This window comes from Heterocephalus glaber, unplaced genomic scaffold, assembly GCF_053883595.1.
Source record: "Heterocephalus glaber isolate CG9 unplaced genomic scaffold, H.glaber_assembly_v1.0 deba00001612, whole genome shotgun sequence".
NCBI lineage: Eukaryota > Metazoa > Chordata > Mammalia > Rodentia > Bathyergidae > Heterocephalus > Heterocephalus glaber.
The window spans coordinates 113,299-137,944 of record NW_028258383.1 but is presented as its reverse complement, the minus strand read 5'-3'; the positions used below and the strand labels follow the sequence as shown (position 1 = coordinate 137,944).

General features: G+C 43.7%; 1 long non-coding RNA gene across 1 annotated transcript; it reads left to right on the top strand.

Annotated features, from left to right (window-relative positions):
- Nucleotides 1-21,673: 21,673 nt before the first annotated feature.
- LOC147822568 (uncharacterized) lies at nt 21,674-23,819 on the top strand. Its single transcript, XR_015445541.1, has 3 exons — nt 21,674-21,985; nt 22,825-22,976; nt 23,456-23,819. It is a non-coding gene; the product is annotated as an uncharacterized LOC147822568 (long non-coding RNA).
- The last annotated feature ends 827 nt before the right edge of the window (nt 23,820-24,646 follow it).

Sequence of the window (24,646 nt, the reverse complement as noted above, 5' to 3'; positions counted from 1 at the left end):
GAAGTTAGAAATATCAATCTGAATGAAGAAGAGTGATTTCTAGAGTCAAGGAAGTGGGAAGAAAGGAGGGTGGCATAAGAAGGTTGGATAATGGGTCCCAAAACACAGATAGGAGTAATAAGATCTAGGGCACTGTGAGAGTGACTTATAATTGGCAATAGCCTACTATATTTTTTAGGAATAACTAGAAGAGAGAAACTTTAAGGGATCAAACATAAAGTAATGATAAGAATTTTGAAACACGAATTACAATGATTTGACCAGTACACATTGTATGCATGTATTCAAATATCACTTTGTATGGCATAAATGCATACAATTACTACATGGTAATCAAAATGTTAAAGACAAGGTTTAAAGAGATGGAAATGTTAACTACCCTGGTTTGATCACTACATGTGGTATAAATGCATCAAACTGCCATGCTGTACCAACATAGTTTTATACAGTTGCATATCAATTTTTAAATGAAAAATAATAAACTAGGAATAAGCCTACTATGTGGGTGAAAGTCATGAACACTTAAAATTTTAAAGATTACTAAATGCAATTGAAGACACAAATAAATGAAAAGACATCTCAAGTGTATGGATGGGAGGGCTGGATATTATTTAGCTGTTAATATTACCCAAAGAGATTTTCGATCAATATAATCCACCTTGCCTTTTCTTTTTGTTTGTTGTTACTGTTTTTTTCAGAAATAGATAAGCTCATCGTAAATTTCTCAAGAACTCCAAAGAGTAAAACATCTTCTATAAAAGAAGAATAAAAGTGGACATCTCATACTTTGTAATCTTAAAAATTATTAAAACATCACAATGATCCAAACAATGTGGTACTGACATAGACATATAGACCAGTGAAATACAGATCCCAGAAATATTACCTCACATATATGGTCAAACAAATTTTAACCCAGGTTCAATGACAATCCAATGAGAAAGGGGCAGTATTTTCAGTCACTGGTACAGGAAAAACTAGATAAACACATTAAAAAAAATAAAGTTGGGCCTTTACTTCACATCATATAGAAAAGTTAACTCAAAGTTTATCAAACACCTAAATGTAATATGTAAAATTACATATAAAAAGTAAACTCTTAAAGAAGATATAGAGGGAAAACCTTGTCACGTTGGATTTGGAATAGACTTTCTGTATATGATACAAAAAACACAAATAAAAACAAAGAAAGCAACCAAAGGCTACAGAGGAAAATTAGATAAATTAGACTATACCTAAATAGAAAATGTGTGCAGGAAAGGACACAGTCAATACAATGAAAATTCAACTCTCAAAGTGGGAGAAAATATTTACAAAAATTATGAGATGTGATCGAATATTCAGTGAATGCTGCTGCCGAGTGCCCCCAACAGAAAGGCAGGTTCGTAAAAAACACTATGTTGTGTCCTCATCCATCTTATTACCTGCATATGGCATCCTGCGACTTCTGACTCTTCCCCAAAGTCAAAATGACCAGGAAAGGTAAAAGTTTTGAATCTGTTCAGGACACAGAAGCAGCCACAATAACATAAGTAAAGTCAGTTGTAATAGAGGACCTCGAGAACTGCTTGAGAAAGTGGCAAGAATGATGTATTAAGTGTGTTCGAAGAGGGGTAGGGGAGTATATTGAAGGAGATTAATGGCAACGTGTCTTTTACTGTAATAAAAAATTTAAAACTTCATCATATTTTTCCATCATACTTCGCTTGTTAGGCAGCATTTCATCCCTGTGACCAAGTAACTGGGAAAAACAACTTAGTGGAAAAAGGTTTATTTTGGCTCACAGTTTCAAAGATTTCAGTCCACAGTGAGCTAGATTCATTGCGTGTAGGCCTGCTGGGAAGTAGAAACGTCATGGCAGAAGAGCATGGTGGAGGAAAGCTGTTGACTTCAGGGCAGCCCGGAAATAGAGAGAGTGAGAGAGCCAGCGAGGGAGGGGCCAGGATCACGATAGAGTCCCCCAAAGACTTGGCCCCATGACCCAGTTCCTTCGACTAAGCCCTACCTCCTAAGGTTCTGCAACCTTCCAATAGCGGCATCAAATTACGACCCCATCAGTGAATTGATTCATTGATGAATTTAGAGCCCTCCTGGTCCAATCCAATCACCTCGTGCAAGAAAGCCCCATCTTTGAACACAGGAGACTTTGGGGGGATATTTTAGATCCAAACCATAGCAACATAGTAATGCTCATTGTCAAAAATTTGATTTGGATCCTTTCTCCATCTTCCACATCTTGACTTAGCTTCAAAAAAGATAAATCAAGTTGAACAGTTTTTGTAACTATTACTGTTGATCTCCTCTAATTCAAACATTTGTACAGGTCCAGTTCACTTTCCGTTGAGTCTTCTCCTCAACACTGTCATGGTCTCCTACTTCTCTGTACACCTGCTAAGTCTTGGTTGCGTTCCAAGACATTTTATATTTTATATTGTTGAAAGATGGATATTTTTGCATTCTTATAATTTTCCTTGAGCTTTATCCTAGGATGCCACTGTGAGTGTAAATGATTACATCATTCTGTGTCTTGGTTTTAAGATTTACCAGGTGAGACTCAAAGCTGTGTTTATTCTAGAGACTATTATTCTCCACTAGATAGGGATGATCCTTCTCAGGATTTTGTACGTGGCCCCGAAAATTATCATATTTTCCATTCTGCATTGTGAGCACAGACACCATTCTTGGCCTTCTTTGAACACCAGGTACTGGTACCACAAATCCTTTGGGATGTTTCTTGCCCACCCACCTAGCATAGTTTCCAGGTATTCTTCTGCTGATCAGTACTACGAAGAACACTGAATAGCAATGTCTCAGGTGTTCATTTCTGTAGATTGTCATTTTATTAGCTAGCGTTTGCTGAAGACTTTCTTACTCTAGGTTTGTGCTGAGGATGTCGATTTAGTTAATACAATAACCTCAAAATAGAGCATTGTTGTTACTATTACTATGAATACTGTCATTTTACAGATGAAGAAACCAAAATGGAGAGAACTTAACTTAAGGACACACTCGCAAAATAAACAATGAAACAGGAATTTGAACCCAGTTTAATGGCAGAGATTAAATTGAAAATGGAAACCAACATGTTGTAGAATACTTAGCAGCACAACCCGGATGCAAGTTGATGATACAGCTATAATTCTGATATCTCAGCCTCACAAGCCATTCAGAATCTGCTGCACATCCCAATGCCTCCCCCAGTCTAGGGCTAAAGAAGTAGGAGTGGCAAATGGGACAAAATAAAGAGAAGATGTGCATAATGCTCTAGTTCTCACAAATTGCTATCATCCTTTCTGTGCCTTGGGACCTCTTTGTTTCTCATGTTTCTGAGATGGTGCCCAATTTTTCTAATAGACTCAAGAGTCTCGCACCAATGTTGCTGTCCTGTCAGTACTCACGCTGCCCGGAGCTATCCTGTCGAGTAGTTTCTTGTGCAAGAAGCGAAAAGCTCCAAGAGGTGTAAACAGTTTTGTCTGGGGCCACCAGGGCTGACCGCACTGTAACGCTGAAGAAGCTCTTCTCCTAAGCAATTATATGCCCCAGAAAATGTGCTCACATGCTGCTCCCACTTCTCACGTCCAGACAAGCTGCCTCTCCAGACGTCTGTTGTCTGCTTTGGTTTTCACGTAAGTATTCGATACCAACTCCCCAACCAAACCGAAAAACCTGTAAAATTCTTGGGAGGATACATCTTCCCTGCTCCCTGCCTGGAGTGACATATTGGCTCTCCAAAACATTTGACGAGAGCACTCTGGTAAATTCTCTGGTTTGGGTTTTCAGAGACACTCCAAATAGGAATGATCTATGTATACGGTATTTTCCCAGAACACACCTGGAACAGGAGAGGAGTCGGAACACAAGCCAGAGTGTGTGCCTCCACATCTGTAAAATATTACTGTTTGACCTGGTCACCTCTTTTGCTAGGGGCAGAATCTCAATTTTTCACTGGTTCGCTTTTAAACCCTGAATGATGGCCTCTGCTATGGCCATTTATCTTCAGCTATGAGGCTGGCAACACCTTCCAGAACATTGCTGCACCAGCACAGGCCAATTTTAACCAGAGTTTCCCCTGTTGGGTAACTTGAGACCAGCAGCTGTCACCAAGCCTCATGTCTATGTTATTCTCAGGTACTGCCGCTACTGCAGGAAGAGCCGGTTATTTTCCCCTCCTTTCTCGTCCATACTCAGCCCAGCTCGACTCTTTCTTGAATGCAATCTGCCTTTTGTTTCATGCTTTAACAGCTCTCCCCTGTATCTTCATTGTTTTGCCGGTGTTCACTCCAGCTCTTTGTCTTAATCGGAGCAAGAGGAGATAGCTAGGTGCCATTTCCTATTTTTGCCAAATTCACCTAAAGACCATTGCCTTGTAGCATTTTCCAATAGGGAATTCTTTTGTGGTCATACCCCATGTCCCCTAAGGACCTAGGGACAGATACAGCATTCTCTTAGCCAGATTAATATAACAGAGCAGTTGAGTGCTCTAGGTCTATAGTGTCAGATTTGTGTTCAGATTCTGATGTTTTCCACTTACTATCTGTATGACCTGGGCAAGGGAATTCACCTAAGTCTGTTTCCTCATTTATAAACAGGGATAATAAACCTGATTACTATGATGCTTGAGATGCTCAAACTTAAGCGAGGTGACATGCACTGTCTAACGTTTGGTGCTACCAGACAGGAACCCTCTACAAGTTATGTTACTATTATTATTTGTTGTTACGTCCGGATGATGACTTTTCCACCCAACTGGAAAAACTTCTCCTCCACTGACATAGATCATTCCTGACAGCTACCAAGATTCTCAACAGAACAGAAGCAAGGAACTGTACTAAGATGCAGAAGAGAGAATGTGGCTAGAGGGCAAAGGAGTGTCTGAGTTTCCCTCTGCTGGGGCATCACCGTGTGGTACAACTAGAAATGCAGTGCTGCCCATGTGGGAAGAAGCTGTGCTTCCAAGAGGAGAGTTACAAGACATCTGCTTGAAAAGTAGTAAAAGAAGCCATGAGCACATGTACGATAAACCAGGAAAAGAAAGAGGTGAGGGGCAGGAGATTGTAAAGACTGCCGTTAAAATAGAATGTGGCTTTAGCGAGCATCTAGTGACTGGGAGGCCACAGGAAATAATTCAACGGCAAAGACAAGTGAGTATGCATTCGGGCCGAGGAAGACCACAGTAGCTTCTTTTCCCATCCCTCCCACCCCTTCCCTTCTATTTTCTCCCTTTCCCCTTCCCTTTCTCCTTCTTTTATAATTATCCATCCATCCTACTATCCATCCTTCCACTCTTTTGGCTGTCTGTCAGACACTCACTCACCACTGGTACTGGGGACAAAGAGAAATTAGTCAGCCACAGTCTCTGTCCTGAAGAACATTTGAGCCCGAGGGATAGGGGAGACTGGGGAACAAGCACACAGATGTTTATGTCAATGCCCTCCTGCCAACAATCGCCAGGAACACATCTGTATCTCAACAAAGTTGGATGTGTTTCTCATTGTGAAAAGGAAGGATGCACCCCGGGGGGAACTGTGGAGATGGTTAGCAGGGTGTAAGAAAGGACTTATAGGATTTGGGCACAGTCAGACCTCACCTCAGAGTGGATGCTGTTAGCGGGTAGGGGCCATCCTATGACTAAGATGGTATATTTGATCTAGAAGGAAGGAAGAATAACACAAGCCTAGAGCTATAAGTGCAAAAGAAGCAGTAAACAATGATTGTAGCTGGGAGGAGGGGATGTTCTCTATTTTGGTTGTTTTGCACAGTGACGTTAGGAAGCAGTCGTGTCTCTTATGTCTCACATCTTCACGGTGATAGATTGACCTTGTCTGATGTTATAACTCTGTGAGTTTGTTTGGTTTCAGTAGAAAAACACCACCCCTTAGCTGCAAGTATCCAGGCAGCTACTAACAAAAGCAAAACCTGGCAGTAAGTGTCAGGCCACGTTCCAGAAAATAGGGATCCATGTTTTCGTTCTTGGTCCCTGCTCTTAGGTGAGGAAAGGTAAAGTTAAGCTGCAGGACATATTACTCCATGATATCCAGTTTTTCACCATTGCTGGGATTTTGCTAATGAAGATCAAGAGGGTTTTCAGAGAACATAGGCTGTGGTTGGACTGGTGTTAATCTCTCCTGTTCCTTCTGGTGTAGCTGTTGAGTCATTTGGTATGAAAATGGCCGTGCAGCTGCATTTTGGATTCTAGATAGGAAAGGCTGGAAAACTGCAATGCAAGCAAAAGACAGAAATGAAATGATTGTGAGCCCTCGTCACAGGCCTCCAAGCCAGGAGGTCCACATTATAAAGCCTAGGCAAGGAAAATACGTCTCAAAATCCAACTGGATCTGCCTTAGAATTCCAGGTTATTTTTTTCTTTTTCTTTTTATTAGTGCATGTTTGCAGTACGCAATGATGGCATTCGTCGTAGGGAAGCGGTACAGACTCTTTATTTCCTTTTAGCCTACCACAGACTGTTTTACTTGCTCTGTGATATTTATGTACATATATCAAGAAGTGTTTACTACAGCATGAACTCTCTAAGATAAAAAGATGGCTAAGAGGAAATCAAGGGCTATGTGCTTGCCCATGTCAACTCCAGCTAATGGATTTAGAGTAGGTTTTTAGGCTTCTACAGCTGACATTGTGTCCTTTATAGGTTTCAGTAGGCTCAGAGAAATGTTGGAGACCACGCTCTCCACTTGTACTATTTGAACTGTGGGAAATAAGAGGGAGTCAGTTGTCTCTCCTGGAAATACCCCCAGGCAGCCATAATCAGCATTTTTTCAAAGTTTCTGGGATTTCTGCCCACTGCAGCACACCCTGCCACCGGAAAAACAGCAGCTTGAACCATCTGCAAGTCGCTATCAGTTCTCTGGAATTCTCAGGATATGAGGAGGAGGATAAGGCTCAGCTTGTCATCCAAATAAGAACTACCCCAGTGGGATAAAGACTCTACCGGGATATGAGTATCACACACCACAGAAGGCCTAAACTAATATTTCGTATCTGAAGGTGGTCAAATGCCTTGAAGGGAGCCAAAGTTACTTCATGCAAAATAGTTTCCATGCCTCTGATTTCGACAAATATTTATTCCCATGCTTCAGGGTCTAGATTTTTCTGATAAGGCTATAAAGATCTAAAATTCATAGGCAGCGACAAAGACATCATATAGCCAAGGCAATCCTGAGCAAAATATGACACAGAGCCATAGTAACAAAAGCAACATGGTGCAGACGGGCCCATAGACCAAAGGAATAGAAGACAGGATGCGTTCAGCTATAGCTATCTGACTCTCGACAGAGATGCCAAAACCATATGTTGGAGAAAAGACAGCCTCTTTAACCCACGGTGCTGGAAAAACTAAATATCCATACATAAAAGATTGAAACTAGATCCTTATCTCTAACTGTCTGTGAAAAACAACTCAAAATGGAGTTGAAAAATCAATTCAAAGATGTAAATGTAAGACCTGAAACTTAGAAACGTCTGGAAGAAAGTATGGGGAAACCTTTAAGACCCAGGCATAAGCAATGACTTCCTGAAGAGGGCTCCAAAACCTCAGGCAGTAATAGCAAGGACTGACAAACAGGATCACGTCAAATAGAAAAACACTTCTGCACAGGGAGGGAAGGAAACAATCAACAGAGTGAAGAGTCAGTCTGCAGAATAGAAGAGAATTTTTTGCCAGCCACTTTTCCAACAGACAGTTAATATCCAGAAAAGGTAAAGAACTCTCAAAGAAGTAGCATCAAAACCCAGAAAACTCAACCAGTAATGGGCAAAGGAACTGAACAGACACTTCTCAAAAGAAGAAGAACAAATGGTGAATACATATAAGCAAAGTGTTCAACGTCTGTAGCCATTAAGGAATGTGAATCAAAGCTACACTGAATCTCCATCTTACCCCATTCAGAATGACTGTCGTCAAGCATACAAGAGGCAACAAATGCTGGCAAGGATGTGGGAGAAAAGGAACCCTCCTACACTGGATAGTGAGCACGTAAATTAGGATAGCCACCGTGGAAATCAATGTGGAGGTTCCCCAAAAGCCTAAAAATGGGACTAACACTGGTTCTATTTTCTAGTGGTATAGATCCAGCTATACCACTCCTTGGTATACACCAAAAGGAATTAAAGTCAGCATACCATAGGGATACCTGCATACTCATGTTTACCGTGGTGCAGTATACAATAGCCAAGATACGGAACCCCACCAGGTGCCCATCAACAGATGAATCCATAAACAAAATGTGCTATATATTCATGCTAGGGTATTATTCAACCGTACAAAAGAGCAAAATTTTGTCACTTGCAGAAAAATAGGTGAATCTGGAGATCAGCATGTTGAGTGGCATAAGCCAGACTCTTGAGGACAAATACTGCATGTTCTCCCTAATATGTGGAATCTTAAAAAGGATGACAAGAAAGTGGAAGAGGGACTATTATTAGACAAGACAAAGGGAAGAAGAGGGAGGAAGGGGTTTGGGGGGTGGGTAACAAGGACCACGAATGTGATGAAAATACATCGTATACACTGAAACACCTCAAAAACATGTGAAACTGGGAATGAGGTGGGGTGGGGGCAGGTGGGCAGGAATGATTAAAGTATGGGCACATACAAATCTGCGAAAATGAAACCCGTTAATCTTTATAACCAATACGTACAAATAAAAATGGAAAAAGAAAATAAAAAAGAAGAATATAAAGTTAGAATAAGGAGGGGTGGTTAAATTTTCATTAAGTCCAGTAAAATGCACTTGGATATCTAGAAGAAAATGCTCAACAACTTTAACCACAAGGGAAATCAAAAGTATATATATATATATATATATATATATATATATATATATGCACAGCGGGGAACCCTCATACACTGTTAGGGGAAATATAAACTATTGGTATAACCACTATGGAAATCAGTATGTCTGTTCCTCAACAAACTAAACATAAAAGTATCTTTTGATCCAGCTCTACCACTCCTAGGCAAATGCCTGAAGGCATTAAAGTGAGCATGCGGTAGAGGTACCTGTATACCCGACTTTATTGCTGCAAAATTCATAATAGCTGGGCTATAAGCACAGCAGAGATGAGCATCAATTGATGACTGGATAATGAAAACAGGATGTATACACAATGGAATATTATTCAGCCATAAAGGAAATGAAATCATATCATATCATATCATATCATCATATCATATCATATCAGAAAACCAGGTGGAGCTGGAGGTTATCACAGCAAGAGAAGTAAACTAGACTCAGACAAGCATCACATTTCCTCTCCTATGTGGAATCTAGAGTAAAACAGCATAAAAACTTTTTTTTTTTTTCGATACTGGGGATCGAACTCGGGACCTTGCACTTGCGAGGCAGGCGGTGGCATCACTGAGCTAAATCCCCAGCCCTAAAAAAATAAAAACAAGTCAATGTGAAAGTAGAAAGGAGATTATTAGAGAAAATTTGAATCTGGGAGACATAGAAGGGGAGGGCTGGAAGGAGGACAAGGTGACAAATATGATCGAAGTATGTTATTTACATGTATAAATAGGTCACAGTGAAACCCAATATTCTGTCAATTAATATGTACCAATAAAAAAGAGAAAAGATTGTGATGACCTCAGCAAAAGCATTTTTTTGTGTGTGAGAAGTCAAGCACCATTTTTCAAGACTGGAGATCGGGGAGGAAAACATAAATACAGGAAGGAGCTTGTAAAAGGAAACTTCCGAACTGTTTCAAGAAACGGCGATTAAATTTTGGCCAGTAAGGAAAGAGCAGAGTTTTAGATCCAGTCATCAGTTAACATCACAATAACAGAAATAGCCTGGCAAAAGAGTACAAAAGACTTTTGTTTTGTTCTTAAGTAGCAGAAAGAAACCATAACGGGCAAAAAAATAAATAAATAAAAAAGATAGATTGCAGTGTTATCCTTAAGTATTCTAGAGGGTGACAAAATCCGAAAAGCAAGACTGAGTAGTACAGTAAGGGGTGGGAAAAAAAAAAGTGCTGAAAAATCAGACTATTGATCTTATTCCCTAGTTTGGGCAGAAGTTGTACTCTTGTCAAGTAGGCAGCTGTTATAAAGTGTTAGGCAGCCAGAATATGTTCATTTCTGACAGCACTTGCTCCTGAAAAATTCCTAAGAATCCTCTTTTGAGGTTTCCTAATGGAATAGGCATCCGGTAGTTAGGACAAAATGATGTCGTCTCTCTACATGGAAAATAATGATTCCACGGACCAATATCTCACCGTTTTATTCTTGTGACAGTTATCAGGGTACCTGAGAAGGTCCTTGTCTTTGAAGTTCAAGGCAATTTTTCTCTTGCGTCATTTGCAACAGACTAACTGTCCATCTGCAGGTCATACAAAAATTGCTTAACTTCGAATACGGACATGAAGTTTGTGCTTGGTGACATATCTGGAATCACCACATGATGCATCGTGACAAATACATTAGCCTGTGGTATGGTAGAAACTAGGATTGGAAGTAATGTCCAAATAGACGGGGCAGCCTGTTATTAACTTGTGGCCCCTTGGGAGGACTGAACTTACTGTTGTCATGCCAGTGGCAAATGTTTGGTTACTGGAAGTTTGAGGATTTCTGAGAGCTTTGATAATTATAGTTGAGAATTCCTATTAGGTCTCTTGATTTTTCTTAAGTCTGTGGATGAGGAGGCCAGCGGAGTTTTGACTAAAAGGTGTAAAGTAGTTGCCAGTGAAATATGTGGCCATGTTAGTGAAGGGACAAGTTGAGATTCTCTAATTTTGGAACAGAAAATAAAGTAAGTTTAAAAGTCATGACGGCCATAGCTGCCCAGCTAAGAGAGTACACCTATGTTAAAAATGAAAAACAACAGGGCCGGGGATTTAGCTCAGTGGCGCTGTGCCTGCCTGGCAAGCTCAAGGTCCTGAGTTCGATCCCTGGTACAAAAAAATAAAAAAAGAATGAAAAACAATAATCAGAACATTTTTCATGGGTTGGTTCTGGAAGCATTTGTGTAAAAATCCACTTGGAGGTGTTCGAAGGGAGCCTTAAATGGTTTGGTTCCTGTCCGTGTCTTAGCTTTATAGCCGTGCCAGGATTGGGTCATTGGTACGTGGGAAGCGCATTGGAGATATGCTTGGCAATATCATTAAAATTATTCAACCAATGTCAGTTCAGTATATTTCTGCTACTGGGAGATATAACATGAAGCATTTTCTGTCACACTCCACTTTTGTTATGGCCATCCCTCTAGACAAAATCAAAGCATTTCAGGGTTCTAAAATTTCACACCCATTTCACAGGGGTTTCTATACAAACAGGAAAAGTATTTTGGTATTTTGAGATACAGCTGGATAAGCAAACACATTAAAGAGCGTGACAGAATGTCTCGTCTGTAGGATGCAAGCCCTTGGCAATTTTACAGGTCACATGAATGAAAAGCCAGTGTTTACTGAGGTCCCCAAGAGCTGGAAATGAGAGGGGGACTGCCTCCTACAATAAGCAAAATGATCTCTCTTTTAGGAAAGCAGGGAAAAAACTTCGTTATGAGGATTGGGTCACTTCTCCTTATAAGGCATATCTGAAATGGAAATGTTATTACATTTCACAGCATCCCTGAAAAGGCCCCAGCAACTTAAAATTGTTCCTGGTGAAATTGTGCCGATTAGGTACGAGTATGCACGTTATCATTAGGATGAGAAACCATGAAGGAAATGGGTATTCAGCTTGGAAGTTTTAGTTAAGATGGCCTGTGAAAACAATGGCCTATAAGAATATACTTGTGTAACTTGCTGTCTGGAATCTGGAGAAAGGCCAGTTGTCGCCAAGCAGGGTACAGACAATAGCAACTAAATTTGGGCAAGTGAAACTAAACAAAGCAATTTTCAGGGGCATAAAACCAAGACTGAAGAAGTCCTTACAACATTTTGAGAGGGTGACTTGTGCAATGCATGTCTAGAGGCCACTGGCCTCAGGAGTCCTTCCTAGATCCTTAGCCCCAGGACCTGGCTTGAGGACAGACTTATTGGGCATATGCCTAACCTCCCCTGCTGACTAATTATCGTACAGACAAATGACGATACACTACACAAACAGATCACAAGAACAGCTTTTCAAAGGCCAGAAAACAGTTTCCCCAAAAAACGACACCAATTTGAATGCATCAGCGAAGGAACCCCAAGAGACTTTATTTCTAGGAAAATAAAATGATGAGGGCATTCAACAAAGTGTCCAAGCTGAATTTGGTGTGAATTTTCTACCAGCTATGAGTAAGGTGGCACACTTACAAGTTTCACTTTCCCAGAATCGGTTGGCATTGTCTAGCCCTTGGTTTGTGGGACACTGGGGGTGGGGTGGGATTAAATAAGCACACTGTTATTAAATTGAACACAACACAGTGAGCATTTCAGCTGAATCCTGGGGGAAATGCCATTTGTGTAAATACTTTCCAGACAGATGTCAGCAGAAAGACAACTGTAGTGAGGAGCAGCATTGGTTTGTTCCTAGTGGTAACACAGGAGAATATCTACCATGGAAAACCCATGGAGCATCTCAGTAAGATGTTGTTTCCACTCTTTGGCTATTGCAAATAAGTCAAACTATTGAACACCCCTTATCAGTCATTGTATGGATGGATGCCATCATTTCTCTTGGGCAAATACCTAGGAGTTACATAGCAGAATCAAGCAGTAAAGGCATACGCAACTTTTCAAAAAACTGCCTAAGTAAGCCAGGTGTGGTGGCATGTGCCAGTAGTCCCAGATATCAGGAGACTGACTGAAGCAGGAAGGTCACTCGAACCCAGGAGTTTGAGTAATCTGGACAACACAGTGAGACTTTATCCCTGGGCCATTAATCCCCAGTGGTTCTCCCATTAAATAGCCTCTCTAGGTTTCCCAGTCTTTGTCAATGGTAATCCCTCAGCTCCATGTAATAAATTGAGGTTTGGTAGTCCTTTGGTGCCCAGTCATCCTCTAGGGTCACATGGCCATATGCAATGCTGGTGGTCCAGTTCCCCCCTCTTCATAACACTGAACAATTGGTGCCTTGCCCCAAAGAACAACAAGTTGGCTGAAACCAATAAAGGTGGTGCTAACTATTGGGCAAGACAATAGACCCCAGTAGAATTTCCCACATTGGTGAATGCTGTCAATCTCCTGATACAGACATATTGTGGCTCCAAGTCATGGATTCCCTACTCCGACTCCCCAGTCTGGAGCTCCTCCCTCCACACTGCATTTTGCTATCCTTTTTGGACCCACGCACAACCCACAAAGGAAGGATACCTGGACTAAGTGAAAGTGATACACTGGGATACACTGGCCATAGACGGAACAGTGATATCTCTAAAATTACTTTTCTACTTTTATGGAAAGTAGGTACTCCTACTCCCTAAATGTTTCCCCAGTTGTGATGGATCCAAAAGGTAGCTAATTTCAGGCCCTTCCTGACAGGAAATAGACATATTGGCACATAGACCTATGGCTACCACTATGTAGATCTTGTACAAAGGTGACATAGAGTCCCAAGTTCCAAGCTGGACCCAGATGGCAACATTTTAACCTAGCATGTCGAGGCTTTCTATTCCCCACCATACAATGCTGAAATCGGGACTGCCTCTCACAGCCCTAGAATGCAAATGGCCCCTAATGCTAGAAGCAGATGGGCCCCCAGTGCCCACGGAACCTGCTAAAAATTTGGAAATGTTATCATGCGGCTTTTCTCTATCACTGGTCTGGCCATGCCTGATAATGGCTGGTGGCTTGGATCTGGGACGTAGTTTCCGTGACTCAGCGCCAGTCCATCCAGGCAATATTGTACCTGTGATATGATCTCTGTGTATGGTACCACAATTCCTCTACAGCACCACAGACCAGGCACAGTACATTACACTGAACGGCCATCGGGATGAAAAAGAAATGGTGTGGACCTACATTTGTCGTACTCCCTTGAGCTATGTCCTGGATCTGGCTCAAAACTTGTACCAGCCTCGGGAGCCCATCACCACATCCCAGATGATGAGCACAGCCCAGATGTCCTCCATGTCCCACAGGAAGACCATAGCGCAGGCAACACCCTCAGTGTAGAGCCCTGAATCACACAGTCCTCCCTGCCAATTCTCCGTGTTGTATGCAATGCTGAGCACCCCAACTTAATGTCCCCACAACCAACCTAGGAGAACAAACTCCCCTCCCACTGGGGCCAAAACTCATCCCTTGTGACTCTTGAAGCAAGGTGCCCACTTAAGGCAACTTCTTACTGGAACTGGTATGTATATGATTGAAGCTACCTCTCAAGGGCTGGACCTCACACAATGCCAGGCCTGTTATCTGCTCCTATGAGCACACCGCACTGCTATTTGCCACATGCTAGCTGCCCTTAAGCTCATGAAACAAGCCCGTAAAATCATCCACACCGAACCCCTATGACTTTACCCCTTAGGTTTTGCCCTGTAATATGCACAGCCAGATCAATGGAACACTGATGTTCTCAGGCTCCTCAGTCAATGTCAGTCCCTTGTTCAAATTCACACGCCTGGGTTTGTTTTCCTGTGCCCACATAATATGACTGGATATCCCGTTTCTCCCAGATATTAAAGGAGCTGGAGTAATTAGAAGACCTGGAGGGAAACTGGGGCACATGTGGCTCTCTCCCAGGCAACGCTCACCTGGGGCCTCACCTCCCTAAACTCACTCTTAGAAACTTCACCAGCACACTGCTCACTCTGCAAGCTCACACTCCCCAGTCCCACAATGTACGGGCCGCCAGAAGTTATACATCCCTCAGCACTATCTAACAGAGGGTTCCTGTCCCTTACATATTTCCAACTCGTGTTCCCTTATGTATTTCCAACTTGCGTCCCCTCCACAACCCTCTCAACTCCCTCCCCCACCTCATCACTCTCTGCCTTCACTTTGAATATGCCTGAGTGAGTAATAAACCTCTGAATTCCTTGAGATGATTTCTGGATCCACTGTGAGCTGTACTTTGACTCGGATACACACCTATAAAGACGGGCAGCACCAGACCTGGTGGCTGCCCAAGTCTGACTGTACCTTGCCAACAGGAGAGTAAGCAAACTGTGATTACTCTTATGATGGAAAACCACTCAGCCATAAGAAAGAGCCACTGGTATACACAACAACGTGGATGAATCTCAAAACCATTATGTTGAGGCAAACGAAAGCAGAAATAAAGAGCACATCCACTGATTCAATTTACATAAAGTTCCAGAAGAGACAAAACTCATCTTTGGTGATGGAAGTAAGAAAAGTGGTTGCCTCAGATGAGAGGGTTGGAGGCTTTGAAAAGCACCCCAAGGGAACTTTCTGGGGTTGACTGACATCATCTCTCTTCTGGTCTGTGCGACAGCTACAGGGGTGAGTGCAGCTGAAAAAAATGAGCAATCTCTATCTTGTCATCTGGATTTGTGCATTTTATTGTGTGTAATTTATGCCTCCATTTACGAGCTGAAACAACCCCCTAAAAGAGTGTTACCCGAGTTTTATTTTTAATGTCATTTTCCACCTTTCATTCTCAATCTTTCTGTGTCTGTAGGTTCTTATTTTTTAAATCCAGCTGAAGAATCTCTTTTAATTGGTGATTTTTAGCAGAATTGCAATCACATTTTCCACGGTTATTTTACATTAGGATTTAGGCAGGCCGTATTATTCCCCCACCTGTAGACAACCCATAAGTCAACAATCTAGATCCCGGGAAGCTTCACTGAACAGGAGGTGGGGGATATGGACACTTGGGGATAGGATAGAGGCGTGTAGAGACTCCTCTCCCAACCAACATGAAACTGAACTTGCCAACCGAGAATTTCTCATGGATGGAACAGCAGTTCACGTAGGGTCACTCTTACACAATACTGAAAAAGAAGACTTCGAAGGGGGACTTGTCATAACATAAATTATGGATATGATGAAGATATAATAATCAGAACAGCATTGTGTTGGCTGATGACAAGATAAGGAGGTCGAGAAAAAAAAAAAAAAAGAACACAAAGGCCAGAGACAGACTCATGCATACGTGGGTCTTATGTGGGTAAGTTTAAAGTTTGTTGACACTTAGAGACAATGTTTGAAACGATGGATATTCAGTGAGAGGTGCACACTGCAAACCCCCAAAACTAATGGCCTCACTCCAAAGGGGATCACTCTTGAAAGGTTCGTGAGTATTTTTTTTATACCTAGTTCTATACATTTTTGTCAATGTATTTTTACCTATAGGAATGTATAATTTATTTTTGCTTTGTCTTACAAAGTGATAGCTAACTCTAAGGATCGCACCACCACATTTTAAAAGACAAGACTAGATTGTTTCGTGCCAGTACATACAAGCCTGCCTCCATCTTTCGACTTCCACATGGTTTTTAGTCAGAGAGTAGATATTTAAATCATTCTTCTTTATGGATATTTCTAATGTTTTCAGTTTTGCTTGTTATCATACACAATGATGGTTCCTGTGCGGGCCTCCTTGTGCATGGGGTTCAGTGGTTTTCTAGGATTAGGTTTGTCACAGTGAGCTGAAGAAAGTACAGGACATTTAGTCAAACTTGAAGTTCACACAAACCATGAATAATTGTTTAGGATTTAGTAACTGCTGGACTATAAGTGCATCCAAAATACTGCATGGGAAATACTTGCATTAAGGAACTATTTGCTAGAAATCTGAAATTCAACTTTACCTGGGCTTCCTGTATTTTATCTGGCAAACAACCGTAGGGTGAACATCTCTGAGCGAATTCTGGGGGGTTGGGGGGAGTTAAGGGCATATACATGTAAAATTTGAATAAGCATGGTCTATTTCATCGATCAACTTTTTGTCACTGTGACCAATATCTGACACACACAACTTCAAGGAAGAGGGGTTCGATTTAGTTCACAGACTCATAGGTTTCAGTCGACGGCTGGCTGGCTGCAAGGCAGAAACATGATGGCAGAAGGGCGTGGCAGTGGAAAGTTGCTCACCTCATGGCAGCCAAGAAGCAGAGCAAGAGGAGAAAGAGCCAGAAAGGAAGGGGCCAGGGGCAGCAAACAACCTTCAAAGCCACACCCCCAGTGACTTGCCTCCTCCAATTAGGTCCCACCTCCTAATAAGCCTATTAAACTAGTGAACTGGTCAATAGACCAGCCCCAATGGACGAAATTAGAGCCCTCGTGGTTAAATCACTTTTCCAAAAGTCCTACCTCTGAATGCAAGAGCCCTTTGGGAGACATTTCAGATTAAACCATAACACGGTCTTTTGCCACATTTGATATTAATCCACTTAAAACTTTTTGGACCAATATGTGAGGTAAAAGAACGTGTCCCTTGGTTGTATCGATCAGCCTTTCCTTAATGGCTAGTGGGGTTGAACATCTTGAAAAGTATTTTTAAACTATCTGCATGTCGGACTCAGGGGAGTGTGTCCATAGGTTTTGCCATCTTTCTGACTTCTTTGCTTTTCTATTCCAGGCCAGCACGGGCAATTCGTGGGTTGCTGTTGGTGGTGGTGGGTCATGCCTAGGCCTAGGCCTAGGTGCCTGCACAGAGATGCAGAGAGAAGGAATGGAAGCTGGGCTACACCACTCCCCCCAGAGTGTGCCCAGCATCAGGCTGCCCTCAGCCTGTGTCATTCTCTGGCAGTCCCTCTTCTGAAACGTGAAGCATTTTGGCCCAGGCTCTTTCCCTTTTCTTGACTTGGCAGAGGCCCTCTCCGGGCTGGCTGTGGACAGAGTAGGGGATTGGACCACTTTTTGGTGAGCTGGAGTGTCTTTCTCAGGAGGGCTAAACCCTCCACATGGCCAGCGGCTTGGGTATAGTGGGTATGGGTAATGAAGAGAGGGTTCTGTAGGATTTGCAGTATCTTAGTGAGAGTATGCAGCCAAAGATTTATCAAGGACAGCTTTGAAGAAATTTGTCTTGTTCCCTCCCCCTTGCAATGATTTCTACAGTTTTTCTTAGGCTCCTTTACAGTTAGAAAGCCATCATGGGAGAAAAACCATGTGTATAATGTGATGGATGGTGAAAGCCTTTGGATGAAGTTTAAAATATGTGTCCAGATTGAAAGAAAAAATAAATTGTAGAAGATACAAGAAAACATATGAAGGTTGATAACCGGTAGGTGTGTCAGGGTCCAATCAAGAGGCAGAAACCATGTTGGTTACTTGGACTGAGAACACTGAATACAAAGAATGGCTTGTAAGCAGTAGAAGGGGGGTGAGTGCTAAAAGGAGTGAAAGGGAACTTTGAGGGGTCCAGAAGTAGCGGGTGCAAAAAGAGCAGCTCTTCTTTACAGGATGAGGAAGACCAGGCCATAAAGAAGTAGGAGAGGCCCCTGTCCCTCCCAAGCTGAGAATTAGGCTTCTTTGACGAGACGGGGGATATCGGGACAACGTGCAGGCTGCTAATGGTATAGAAACTTGCCAGAAGGTGTGGCTTGTGCTGAACTACTGAAAAGAACACCCGGGCAGGATGGGGGAGGGTGGCATTAGTGCATCAGAAAGCTGGAGCTGCCCAGAGGCAGCTGTGGGTAAGGAGAGCATGGCCTGAGGGGTAGCTGGAGCATGCCTGTGCTGGTCTCTGACCTCCAGCAGTGAATAACACAAGCTGAGTGACCGCAACTAGAAAGAAGGCATTTCCCCCCAGAATCTGTAGGGTCATTCCAGTGCTATGTCTTGATGAGGCTTTACCTCGAGTGAGCTGGCACAGGAGCAAGGTTAAGAGAGATCCACTTTGGTATCACAAGGCAGGGCAGAGAAGGTTTGATTTGGGCCTGACAGACAATAAGTCGATAACTGGCACAACTGGCATCAGAAACCAGCCACAAACTGCATTTAGCCCAAAACCAAGCATCTTTCCCATTAAAAGCAGGAACCAAAAAGGAAGTTTGACCCCACTGCTGTTAGCTTACATGGTGCCATGGTCCTGATGAATGTGACGAGGAAAAAGGAAATGAGTGTTATACTGGTAATATGCAAGTTAAGCTAGAATGCGCCAGAGTCCATTGAGAACTATTGCAGTGAAGGAGACTTGTTATTAAGGTGGCGTGATGGTTAGTCCTGATTGTTCACTTGGTTGGCTTGAGAGACATCTAGGAGATTAGTAAAGCACACTTTGGATGTGTCTGGGTGGGTCACGGGGGCCTGCCCTTGGGGACTATAACTTGTCCCTTGCCCCATCCTCTCTGGCTCTTGCCCTGCTCTCTGCTTCCTGGCTGCCATGAATTGAGCAGCTTTCTCACCCTTGCCCTTCTGGCATGGAGTTTCTGCCTCGGAGCTAGCCTACCGTGAGCTGAAACTTCTGAAACCAGGAGCCGAAATACACCTTTCCTCTTTCAAGTTGTGTATTTCAGGTACTTTTGCCCCAGTAACAGGAAGGTGAAGAATCCAGATGGCCATATACCAGACAAAATGTGCAGAGCCACTAGGCTTCCTGTTCATCGGAAGTAATTAGAAGATATGATGGGACAGTCTAATTTACAGCAGCAATAAAACTAAAACTAGTTCACCAACAAACTTCAGAAATGTACAAGAGCTATATGAGGCAAATATAAAAGACCACTGAAGTACTCTGATGAAAAACCAGAATCAATGGAATCACAAGTGACATTTTTCGAATGACAAGGCTCCACAATTTAACAATGTCAATTCTCCTCATAGCGAACTTCACATCCGAAGCAATTCTTCTTAAAATTCATGGAAGTTTTGGTCCTGACCTTCGTATGAAAGACACCACTTTGATAATATCTAAAGCGTTTACAGAAGGAAGACAAGCAAGGGGAACTTGTTCTACCCTGATAATAAGTACAACTTTAAGATCCATGAAGCGGGACGAGCAATGGAATTTGGATCAGTGGAAGAAATTTGAAAGCCCTGAGCTATGGACATTTACTAGACAGTGCGGTGAGATGTAAAATTGTGATAGTGCAGTAGAAGTTTTGTTCTGTGCAAGGAGGCTCCACCGGATACTGTCTAGAAAGGGTAGCGTGAAGAACAGAGAGTCCCGGATTGTACTACATGACACAACGCAAGGGTGAACTTGCTGAGGTGGAGAAGTCTGCTGATTGTTTGTGAGCTGCATAAGGGCTGACCTCAGAGCCAGAAGTTTACTGAAGGTCTCTGAATCTCAGATGAGAGGCGGAATGGAAGCAAGCACTTTGTAGAGCCATAATGAGGCTGAGAAAGAGAAATAGGTAATGTGGAAACGTCATTCAGAATGGGGATTTGGATATTCCTCAGACAGTGGACTAATGTCTAGAATATATGAAGAACTCCACAAAATGAGACACCCCTAAGTAAAAGACCCAATCAAAAATGGGCAAATAAAATGAATAGACAGTTCTCAAAAGAAGAAGCATAAATGGCCAAACCGTGCTGCACACAAAAACGTTCAACATCTGTGGCCATTAGAGAAATGCAAACTAAAACAGCACTGAGATTCCATCTTACTGGAGAAAGAGTGGCTCTCATCAAGAGATCAAATAATAACAAGCGCTGGAGAGGCTGTGGGGTAAAAGGAACCCTTGGTGGCAGGAATGTAAACTAGTACAACCGTTACGGAAATCAGTATGGAGATTCCTCAAGAAACTAAATCTAGACATTCCATGTGACTCAACCATTGTCCTTTTAGGTATCTTTGTGAAAGCGTTAAAGACACTATATTACAGTGATATATGCATACCCATGTTAATAGCAGTGCAATCTGTAATAGCCAAATCATGAAAGTGGCCTATATGTCCATCAACAGACGAATGGATAAAGAAAAGATGGTATTTATACACAGTGGAGTACTACTCTGCGATAAAGAAGGATAAACTTGAGCCATTTGTAGGAAAATGGATGTACCTCGAGACCATAATGTTAAGTGAAATAAATCAGACACACAAGATTAAATATCACATGGTATGTCTTATAGGGGAAACCCGAAATGTAAGTAAAGAGCAAAATAGAAGATAGGTAATAGGAAATAAGGAGGTAGACCTTTTGCCAATGGGAAGGGGATCAAGTCAGATGGAAGGAGAGGGAGAGGGGGAGGGAAGGGGATGGACAAAGAACTGAGATGTGTTGTGTACGTGTACCAACTCCCCACAAGGAATGCAATCATTATGAACTGTAAACATGTACCAATAAAAATTGAAAGAAAAGAAAGGAGTGGTGATTTGGGAAGTTAGACTGTCATTAATGATAAACTTCTGGACAGTACAGGAGAGAATAAGTACAGAAGGAAAGAAGTGATGTTTTCTTCTCCGGATTCACCGGTAATAACGAAAAAGAACCACACCTACGGTTCTCCACGGAGGTTGCTTATTTCCCAGGTCCTCCCTCCATCTGAATGGCCACAGGGTACCAGCAAAGCGGATACACTGCATACTACAATAATGAAACATTCACTGAGTGTTTTGTTTTCTCTGGGCCGGGCACTGAGCAAAGCCGCTTCAGGCTGCTGACCTGGAGCGGAAGTGGCAGGGGCTGCTGCTGGAAAAATGCCTAAGGTCAGGAACAGAAGCATCTCCTAGGGAGCCTTCTCCACAAGGAGGAGCAGACAGCGATCGTCCAGAAGGATCCAGTTCTTCCCACAAGTAGTTAACAGTCATTGTGGGTTTCCTCTGGGCCTGGCCTTTAGGCTTCTGGCATCTTCCAAGCCTCCCATCCGGGAGCCCACCTCTGGGAGCCCCGCCCCCAGCAACTCTCCGGCCCCGCGTGCAGTACCGTCCCCCACCGGCAGAGGCACTGCGCGCCGGCGGCCCCACGTTCCCACAGCTCCTGGAAAACTAGGGCCCAGGGGGTTTAAGCCGCCTCCCCTCCCAGCTTCCTGGTCTGAGGGGTCTCAGGGCGGCGACCTCCCACTGAAGACATCCCCTGCCCCGGCCTCCTCGGGGTCTTCTCCGAGGCAGCAGCAGCAGCCGCGCCTACGTCTCTGTCCTCCCTGCCTTGCACAAAGCGCTTGCTTGGGCTGGCCGCGGAATGCCCAGGGACGGGCGTCTCTTCCCAGAGTTCCTGCTTCCCGGGCCAGTCAGAGCCGCAGGTGAGAAAGAACGCGCGGTAGAGGTGACACCCCGGGCCAGCGGGCCTCAGAGGGGCCCCGGCCTTCTCCTCCTCTCCTTTCCTGAGAAATCCCACGCTGGCGCCGACGCCTGCAGCGGGGACGCTAACTGCTCCCCCGAGCCCTGAGAGCCCTTCTTCTGAGGCACATAGCCTCCCGCCCAGGTTCCTCTGTGGACCGCAGCAACCCCTGGGGGCCTCCCCCGCCAACCACCCCAGTGGGGCCCCCAACATCCCTGATGCGCATGCCCAGAGACCCCGGGAGCGAGAAAGTAGCAGTGCCTGCAGGTTAATACAAAAATATTAATATCAAAAAAGAAAAAGGGCAGGCATGCTGAAGTATGTCATCAAAAGGGACAGTAGCTTCCTGGAGGAATTTCAAGAGAGCTCTTGCCTTCCCCAAGTTAGTCTCTGGACCCCAGGTGAAGGAACTTGATCAGACAGAGCATTCCTATGTCCGGGTCAGAAAAACCAACCCCCTGCACTGACTTTGGGGCCTGACAGGCAACCGAGGCACACCAAAGACGGGGCTTCTGAGGATAACCTGGGACTTGCTCTTCGTACCGGCGAGCTGTGTCCCCAGGAGGTGTTCTGGCAGGTGTGCAGGCTGTGGGAGGTATGTTCATCTATAAAGCATTTCGTTTGTGGGGAGCCATCACCAAAGCTTGTGTGCAACACCAGTGTCTGGTCCACAAGTAGGTGTCCCAGCAGTGTTTCCATGCCCGCAGTAATCTTGTGAGGCTTGCAAAGGAAGCGGGACAGATGGAAGTCCCCGAGTTTGGGGCCAAAGTCAGTGGTGCCCACCCCAGATCCTTTCCACAGCAGTGCATGAGGCGTTGAAAGAAGAGGAGGAAGTACCCCGTGCCCGGGCTGCGGCTGATGGTGGTGGTGTGACAAGTGCCAGTGTTCGTACCAGTTCCAGTTCCAGGGCCTATGCCGTGGTGAAGCAAGCATCAGCACCGGAACCAATCCAGGTGCCACTGCTCAGGGCGAGAGCCACGGCCCAAGGAGTGGTCAGTGGTGGGGCAGTGACAGCGCTGGTTGCAAACTCAAGCCAGTTTCAGGGGCTTCTGCTGCCACCGGGCAAGGCCGAGGCTGAGTCTTCATTTCGCTTGGTTGTGGGTCGGTAAGGGGCCTGGGAGCAGTGGGCACTGGGGCTCCGATTTATGAGGAGTCCAGAGGTAGCGTGGGCCGAGGGAGAGCAAAACTGCCCGTGGCACTTGTGTTCCAGTTCTATTTGCGTCTCTTGGCGATTGAGCTCTCAGTGTGTCCACTGTAAAGTTGAGTTTACTTTAGTTAACATGCTTTTACTCATAAATAATTGATAGGCATAAATGGGCTAAAATTAAATGATAAAGGACTGAGAATGCAGCTCTGTGGTAGGGTTGTTGGGAGCAATGCTACATAATTCTAGGGAAAAATCATTTGGTTAGCCTACTTCTCTTGCCTACAGCCCAGCTACAGAATAACTCCAGTTTGGCCTCCGGTCACAACTGAGACTTCAGTGATCCAGTGATGCTGTGATTCTCCAGGACAAGCAACATTCTGGGAGAACAAACATCTGCTCAGTTCCTCGTTGTTCTTGGACTGTTAACATCTTGTTTGCCGGAGATGTACTGAACTCTCTGCAAGCCTTCTGTTACACCTTGTTTATCCCAATGTGAACTATTGAACTCCCTGCAAGTCATTTGTTACATTTGTTTCTCCCGATGTACTGAATTCTCTGCAAGTCGTTTGTTACGAGGTACTGAATAAAAGGTGTGGTAAGCTGGGGGCTTTTGTCTTTGCCGCCCAGAGCAGCACTGATCAGACCCAAAGCTCAGCTTCTTCTCAGTCTCATTTTTCTACCTTTCCTGTAATTCGCCGTGTGCTGCCGTGGCTCACAGGAGACCAGGACTCACTGCAGAGGTTCTGGTAACGTCCCCTCCCCCTGTCCCCTACATAGGGTGCTTTCCAAACATGGGCAAGGCGCTGGATTCAGCCCCCAGTACTGCAAAAGACAAAACCAAAATGACAAGAACAAAGCAAACCCCATACATACCGGTGTTATGTCAAAGTTGAAACAAAAGCCGTACCTAACTATTCCTTCAAAATCCTTGGTTTCCTAGACATTTGCTTAAGTATTTAAATTGAGCATCTGTGCTTATGAGTGACATTAGTCAAATATTTTCTTGTTCTTTGTTTCAGTTTTAGGAGAGATTTGTTGTTTCATAAAAGAAATTGGGACGCGCTATCTATCAGTTCATGTCTGGAACATGTTAGAGTATTGGAGTAAGCTATTCTTTAAAGTATAGAGGAATTTCCAGTGCAGTGATTTCCCCGTCGAACTATCAAAAGATGAAATAAAAAGCCCGTCCGCGTCTGAGTACACAAGCCAGCAGATACTCACTTGTACTTGCTTAGTTCTCTGGAATGTAGGGGGAAATGAAACATAATGAATTAGACACCTTGCTCATGGACTCATTTATTCCATGTACATTTACTGACCACCTGCTCTATTGTGAGGCTCCGTGCGGGGCACTGGGGATACAAGAATACACCACACTCAGCCTCTGCCCCACATGTGAGTGTCTTGAAGGGGCTCTCATGTAAGTAGAGCAGCCAGTTGTGGCAGTTTGGTGTGTATTCAGTGCTGCGATCAGGA